This window comes from Marmota monax, unplaced genomic scaffold (genome assembly GCF_021218885.2).
Source record: "Marmota monax isolate L192 unplaced genomic scaffold, Marmota_monax_Labrador192_F-V1.1 WCK01_AAM20220418_F8-fsc00138, whole genome shotgun sequence".
Lineage (NCBI taxonomy): Eukaryota > Metazoa > Chordata > Mammalia > Rodentia > Sciuridae > Marmota > Marmota monax.
In genome coordinates, this window is record NW_026692763.1 from 4,991,861 (window position 1) to 5,000,268 (window position 8,408).

Consider the following 8,408-nt stretch of genomic DNA (forward strand, 5'->3'; position numbering starts at 1 on the left):
CTTTTGGGAACTCACAGCTCAGCCTCAGTTTTATCATCTATAAAATGAATATAATAATACCGTACTTCATGGAACTGTTAGGAATTTTAAATGATGATATATTTATGAGAAATGAATGTAATGCCTGATATTTAATATAGTGTAGTTGCTAGTATTATCATTATTATTCATTTAATTAGTTTATTCTCCCTCTGTTTTCATAAGCCCATTTTTTTTCCTGCCTCACTGAGACCATAAGGATATTTGGGCTCTGAAATTTATCTTAAGAGAATTCTTCATGCCAGGCATGGTGTTGCACACCTGTAATCTGAATGACTCAGGTTGCTGAGACAGGAGACAGGAGGATTGCAAGTTCAAAGTCAGCCTCAGTAATTTAGCGAGGCCCTCAGCAACTTAGTGAAAACCTATTTCAAAATAAAGCATAAATAAGGGCTGGGGATGTAACTCAGTGGTTAAGCACCCCTGGGTTAAATCCCCTGCATCCCACCCCCCAAAAAAAATCCTTCATATTTCTCCACTTTAGATTGGTTTCTTACTGACTACAGGCTCCATCTTGCTTTGGCACAGGCTGGACAGGACTGAGATCCTGGCATCTCCAATCTGGCCATGGAGTAAGGGCAGTATCTCAATCTGGGACATGAAGCTCAGCTGCCCCAATTTCAATCTTGCTGTCCTGGGATGACTGCTAGTATCTGTGGCTCCTCATTCCCTCCCTTGATTCTGGGTTAGGCTGGACTTCTGGGGCCAAGGTGGGCCTGGGGCCCAGGGAAGGGCTGCTGGGCCCACACTGGGAGATGGACATCCAGGTCTCAGCTCTGGCACAATGTTCTTCTCACATGGGGATTGGGAGGAGGAGCTCCTTCGTAAGGGAGGAGTCACATGGTGATATTGCAACCTTAGGGGTGATGATGGAAGTTTCACATGGAGAAAGCCAGGGAGAAGAGGACTGGGTCTCCTGGCTATTGGTCTTTAACCAGCCCTCTTGGGTCTTTCCCTGAGTAGGAAGCTGAGGAGTGACAGCATTACCCTCTGAGCCTGGTGGGTTAGCACAGCCAGCCACCACACTGAGGACTGTAAATTTTAGTTCCAGGATCCCTTACACCTTCATTCCTACTCTCTCACTCTGTCTCTTTAGCAGGGCAAGCAAGGGGAAGCCAGGTTGGCCAAGGGCTGAGGGGTCCTCATGGGGCCAGGGATTGCAGAGGCTGCTCTAGCTCCCCATGGAGTTTCCTGGTTAATTAATTAGTGGGTGACCCCCTCTGCTCTGACCTGCCTGTCACCCCTCCCACCTTTGACTGTGGAGCCAAGTCTTCCTCTTCAGGGTACACCTGCCATAACTCCCCCCACTCAGCTGCAAGGAGACCAGCTCTAGGTCTATGTTCTGGTGGCCAGAGCCTGATTGTGTCCACAGGTGAGATGACGTGCAGGGGACTTATTGGCAGGGAGTAGAATAATCAGAGGAGAAAGGCAAGGTAGGTAGGTCAAATGCCCGAGGGAGGGAGTTAAATAAGTACCTGCCCACGTGTGGCAGACAGCACAGGGAAGTGGCTAACCACAGGTGGGATTTAGAACCTGGAACTGGAATCCTGGCTCATCCCCTGATTGCTGAATGGCTTCAGGCACAGTCTTCTCCAGGTGCTGCTTTCCCAGCTTGTGACATGGTATTGGGTGAAATGATATCTAAGAATCATTACCAATTGCCTGCTATCAAGACAGGAAGGGGAACTCCTTGACGATGTCTTACTCATCTCTGAATGTCCCTCCCCTGCCTTCTGCTCCAGTGCCTGCCTAACACGGAGTAGACACAAGAGGTAAGATGGTTGAATAGATTGTTGAAGAGAAATGAGTGAGATGTTGGCAGAGAGAATTAGAGGAGGGGAGGAGATCTTTGGAATAGAAAAATCCATTTTGGGTCAAAACTGTCATCAAGGAGAAAGTTATTTTGCACTCCATTGAGAGACAAATCTGGACTATTTAGGAAGAGACTGGATTCATGGAATTGGATAGAAGCCCCCAGGACTGAGAGTGCAGGGGCCAGTGATGGTCTCACCTGTGCACCATTGCCCACTACCTCTCTAATAAGGCAGACAGACCTGAGCAAGGGTGGGAGGTGGGGAGGGAGCAGCCAGCAGGCATTTATGTGTGAACCTGTGTTGAGTCCCACTATGTCTGGAAGGACCCACTGAGGTCTCTGTGTCTCTGTCATTTATGTGAGTGTGGGGGGATCTGTGTGTACATCTTCATATGTAAGTGGCACATGTGCTGGGTTTCCTGTAGTGCATGGATCATGTCTGTGTCTGTGTGTTAGTGACTATGACTGTCCGTGTGTGCTTGCATGTGTGTGTGTTCCTGTCCTAGTGAGTGCGAGTGCATGTCTGGCATGCCCATGTATCTGAGTGTATCAAGATATCCCTGCACCTTTGTGCAGGTGTGTGCCCTGCGTACTTCTGTGTCTTGGTGTATCTGAGTGACATTGTCTGCAGTAGGGTTTAGGGCAGCAACTTGTGTGGGAGACACGGCACTGGTTCTACATCTGTCTGATGCATCCCTGCTTCATTTTTCTATTTTAAGTGAGTCCTTCCTACCTACTTCAAAGCAGCACCTGTAATATCTGGGCCTCAGGAAAAGGGCCCTGCATCAACAGAAGCAGGTCAGTACCCAGAACTCTATCACACTCGTCCTTTACTTCAGTTGCTCAGTCCTGTGCTGGACATTTCAGGGGGAACTGACATAAATCCAGTGAACCTATCTCCCCATCCCTGAAAGTAGTTAGGAGGTGGGGGGTTTGACATTTAATAAGCACCTATGATTTGCTGAATTTTGCTTCAAACACTATACCATGGAGAGGGCATAATGATCCATTTTTAGAGAAAAAAAAATGTAGCTCAAAGATTTTATGTAACCTCTTAAACTTCCCTTGTAATTTCCTTTGCACATGCTATTTATTCTTTATAAAATTATCTTCCACCCTTGTCTGTCCAGTGAACACCTTCTAGCTAGCCCTGCTCAAGTGCCACCTCTTCTCTGGAGCCTTCCCTGATGGTTGAGAGATTTAGTGCAAAGCTCTGTGTGAGACCGAGGGTCAGATGTGAAAGGATAACTAAATATTTGTTGTCAGAAGCCTCATCATTTAGTGGAAAGATGAGCATCATGGCAGAAGAAGTCACTTTAGTGTCAGCAAAGGAGGGCTGAGTTACAAGAGATAGAGGAGAGAAGCAGAGGTGGAGGCTGCAGAGTCTAGAAAGGGCATGGGGCTTCTGGGAGGAAGTAGAACCAGAGTTGGATATTGGAATAGGGTAAGAAAAACCATTCCAGGAAGGGTAGAGAGGGCAGGGGAGGCATGTGAGAAAGATGTTAGTGGTAGCACAAAGGCCAGCCTGGCTGGGGTCAGGGGAAGCAGAAGCCTATGGAAGCAGTTGTGGGGAAGACTGGAGAGAATATCGGGAGCCATGTTGGAAGGCCTTGGACACCAGGCTGAGCAGTCTGCACTGAATCCAACAGGCAGCACAGAGACCGGCTGGGCAGTAAGCTGAGCGGGAAGAGCATGGCTCAGGAATTCCCAGGGCCCTTGCAATTCTGTCTGTCTACCTCTCTCTACATAGTACCGTTGTCCCAACCCACAGGAAACACACTAAGTCTCTAGACTGAGATGGACAATCACCATCTTCCTCCAACTGGGGACCTCTGGCCAGGAGAGAGACCAGCTCACAGACTCTGCAGAAGGGGTTGAGGTGTGGCATGCTGCCTTTCAGGTAAGAGAACCTAATATTTCTCTGCTATCTTCTTACCTTGTATCCTGTCTCCCCCACCCCACCCATCTTTATCTTCTCTGCATTAAGTATTAATGGAAAAAGCCACATTTTAGCTCCAACTCTCCCACACATATGAAAAAACTATCTTCCTTCTCTTTCACGTTCTCTTTCCCCAACCTGCCCTGCCCTTTCTATTCCTAAGCTATCTTCTACTCATTCTTACAAACTTAATTTGAGCCTCATCTCTTCTGTGGGATCTTCTCCATATCAGCCAGGCAGAGAAAATCACCCTTAGTTTGCTCATACAATTAGTGTAGTGCTTATTACATTGTGCATAGCTGGAGGTCAAGGACAATGGCTGCCTTACCTCTGTAGCCCCAGAGCCCACAATGTCTTCCCCCAGCAAGCACTCAATAAATAGGCAGGAATGGTAAGCTCGAGCCATTTTATTGCCTCAGGAAACTCTACACAGACCAACCCCACCTTGAACACCGTGCCCAATTAGTGTTGACAAAGGAAATAATGAATGAAAAAGGACCTGGAAATTAGGTCCCATGAGAAAGGATCTAAGGCTCCAGTAATCTTCAGGTTGAAGAAAATATCTCTAGACCTAGAATAGGTTCCTTTGATTGCTATGCAAAAACAAACAACCTCCCCCCACCAATAAAAAAAAAAAGCTGAGAAAGTAGACTGGGTATATGTTGTTCCTAGAGGCCAAAATTGTGGCCATTTGTTGCAGAAAAGCAGATTTTAGTTGAGATTAAGAAAAACAACTAAATATTTAAAGCCCTCCAATACTGGACTGAATCATCCCAAGAAGCCATAGAAAAAAGCCAGTGCATTTATGTATGGCAGAAAGGAAACCAAGACCTATCAGCATCCATTCTCTGTTACTCCTTTTATGTACATTACCTCACTTAATCTTGGCATCAGCCATGTAAAGCAGGAATCAAGATCCTCATTTTACAATGGAGATTAAATGAAGGAGAATCCAAGTTTACACAGCAGTCAGGATGAAAGCTTATGTAGCTGTGACTTACAGCCAATGCTCTTTCTGCAGCATCACACAGCTGCCTGGGGGCGGGGGTGGGAAGTGAAGGTCAAGGGCTCTGTCAAGGAGAATAGTGCACTGAAATAGAAGTGGATGGATTTGAGGAGTGCCAGAGACCAGCTCTTCCATGTTCCTATTCTATGATGGGCCAAGGAGTAAGGTTTGCAGGAACTAAGGAGGTAGATTCTCTGGGACAGCTAATGGGTGATAATGACAGAGAAGCAGAAAAATGAAAACAGGATACATCTGTGGCTTGTCCTGGAAGTTGACAGGTGAGATATGACTATTGGACTTTCCCCATCATCCTCTCTTCATTTCTGTTTTCCACTCATTGTTTTTCAAAAGAGCTTCATTCAACAAATAATTTTGGATAAATTTTGTATACAGCTCACTGGACAAGGCAGGGAGATACAGCTTCTTCTTGTGAAGAGCTTTTTTGTTAGGAGCTGACTTGGTCCATTCTCTGGGATCTCATCAAAGCCTGGCCAGTTTTCCTGGCAAAGGGTGGACAGCTTAGCTTAGTAGGAGAACACTTGTAGAGACTTTGGTGCAGCGAAAAGTGTGGTCTTTTAGGGAAGAGATTGAATGGGAGACAAAATAAGTGCATTATTTCTGAAATTACTGGAGCCATTGGCTGAGAAATATAACTGTACAACTGATTTTTTTTTAATTTTTATTGTTGGTTGTTCAAAACATTACATAGTTCTTGATATATCATATTTCACACTTTGATTCAAGTGGGTTATGAACTCCCATTTTTACCCCGTATACAGATTGCAGAATCACATCAGTTACACTTCCATTGATTTACACATTGCCATACTAGTGTCTGTTGCATTCTGCTGCCTTTCCTATCCTCTATGTACAACTGATTTTATGCACTGAGATAAGAGCAAGAATAAGCTTTGTCCAGGGTCTCAGTGTCATAATGTGGATGCTTCACCATCTCCAGTCCATGCCGCCTCTACCAACAACTCCACACAATCTCTTCCCACTCTCAGGAATACCCCCTCCTCCTACACCAGAGCATGTCTCTTTGGTGAACTTCTATTCATTCTTCAAGGCCCGATTCAAATCCTACACCTTTTTTAAAAATCCTTCCCAAATTCCTCCAAGAAGAATAATTTACTCCCACATGGTTCATAAAATTAAAAACACACTAAGACACTCTGCATGTTGCTCCAGATCTAACTTTTTGAGGATAGAAGCTGATATCTTTTCATCTCCCTGTCTTCCACAGTATCCTATATGGGGGTCAACAAATCATGTCTGACAGCACAATTCCAGCCTTCCACCTGTTTTATAAATAAAGTGTTATTGCAACCTAGCCATGGCCATTCACTTACTCATTGTGGGTCACTGCTTTTGCACCACAAAGGCAGAGTGGTGTGGTTGCAACAGAAAACATATGGCCCACAAGCCTACAAAGAAGTTGGTCAATTCATGAATTAGCATAATTCATGAATGGCAAATGCAGCAAGGTGTTTTGTGAAGAGATTTAGAGTGGTATTTAGATGGCCTGGGTCCTAACTCATTTTGACTACATAGTGATGATGATGATGATAGATTGATGATGAGTTGACAGTTAAAAGTTATAAGACTTATTATGTGTCAGGCACTGTGCTACTAATTTTAAACTTACTATTCACTTAACCCACGGATAAAAACTAGTATTTTTCTCATTAAAGAAGAAGAAACTGAGACTCAAAGAGGACATACTACCTTAGCAGTAAAGTGAGGACTCAAAATCAGGTATCACTTACAACAAAACTTGAGACTCAACCATTACCTTAGAACACCCTTGTGAAATTCAGTTTCTTCATAAAATTAGGATCATTCAACAAGCAATGTGGTTTTCAATTTTTTTAGCAAGCAGAAATCTATATTATCAAAATGTTTGTAAATACTGCAAGGTGGATGTGTATAAAAATTTACATATGGAACCTCAACATGCAGAAAGTCCACCTGGGGTTCCTCGGATTTCCGACCTGCTGACTCCTCACTCCTCAGCATTCCTACTTGGCTTGGAGTATGGCTCTGGTCAACCTCACATCTGGCCCAGATTTCCTCCTCCTTGGCCTGATGGATGACACAGTTGCCCATCCAGTGTTGTTCCTGCTCTTCCTCAGCGTCTATCTGCTCAACGCCATGGGCAACCTGAGCATGGTGGTACTGGTGAGGTCCGATGGGGCTCTGTGCTCCCCTATGTATTACTTCTTGGGTCACCTGAGCTTTGTGGATGCCTGCTTTACCACGGTCACGGTCCCCCGACTGCTGGTCAGCCTGCTCCACCCAGCTCAGGCCATATCCTTCCAAGCATGCTTTGCCCAGATGTACTTCTTCCTGGCTCTGGGCGTCACCGAGAGCTACCTCCTGGCGGCCATGTCCTACCACGGCGCGGTGGCGGTCTGCCGGCCACTGCACTACACCGCGGTCATGACACCCTGGCGCTGCGCCAGTGGGTGCGTCCTGGGCGGTGGCTCACCTGCACTCGCTGCTCCACACCATGCTCATCTCCACGCTCTCCTACCCCCACTCTGCCCCCGTGTGTCACTTTTTTTGTGATGCTACAGTTTTGCTGAGCTTGGCGACCTCAGACACATCCTCCACGGAGATTGCCATCTTCTCCGAGGGCCGGGCGGTGGTGCTGACCCCACTGATTCTCGTGTCGCTTTCCTATGCGCACATCCTCGACGCGGTGCTTCGAGTGCTGTCGGCAGGAGGCAGTAGCAGTGCCTTCTCCACCTGGGGGGCCCACCTGGTGGTGGTGTCGCTTTTCTTTGGCTCTGTCCTGTTTGTATATTTCCGACCTTCATCTGCCTACTCCGTGCGTTACAACCGCCTGGCCAGCGTGGTGTATGCAGTGGTCACACCGACCTTGAACCCGTTCATCAACAGCCTTCGCAACAAAGAGGTCAAAGGCGCTCTAAAAAGAGGGCTCAAATGCCGAGGTGCGCCCCAAAAGGCGTAAGGACAGGTCTGGGTTCACCAGTATTTTAGTAATAATAACAATTACCAAAAACATTTTTTAAAAAGTTTCTCAATTTTGATCCTATGATATCTTATTTTTTGTTAAATAAAAAATTAGATGAAGTAAATATGACGTGAATTATAGTGGTGGGTACATAGCAGTAAGTCCAATCTATTCAGTGTTGCCTGAGTGCTTGTACTAGACTTTAAAAACTTGGGGGCAACAAATGAAGGTATGGCAAAGAAATTTGACCTGTTTGTGGAAAATGGAAAGAAGAGTGTGACACAGCAAAGAGGGGTGGAGAAGAATGTTGGCAAGCAGGGGAGGTCTGAGAAGGAGGTTTTTCCACATTTTTTTTTGGTGGTACATTAGAGTTACACATGACCATAGGGTTTGTTGTTACATGTTCATAAATGCACACAGTATAACAAAGTAATTTGGCCAGTATCATACCAGCACTTCTCCCCTCCCTCCTTACCTCCCATCCACTAGTCCTTTCCTTTTGATTTTCATGAGATTTCCACCCCATCCTCTTTTATTTTGCTGTTTCCTTTCTAGCTTCCGCAAATGAGAGAAAACATATGACCCTTGATCTTCTGAGTTAGGCTTATTTCATTTAACATAATGGTCTCTA

The 8,408-nt window shown here is 45.7% G+C and overlaps 1 pseudogene; it reads left to right on the forward strand.

Moving 5' to 3' along the window:
* The first annotated feature begins 6,834 nt into the window (after positions 1-6,834).
* Positions 6,835-8,092, forward strand: LOC124094178 (olfactory receptor 1L4-like; annotated as a pseudogene).
* Positions 8,093-8,408: the final 316 nt, after the last annotated feature.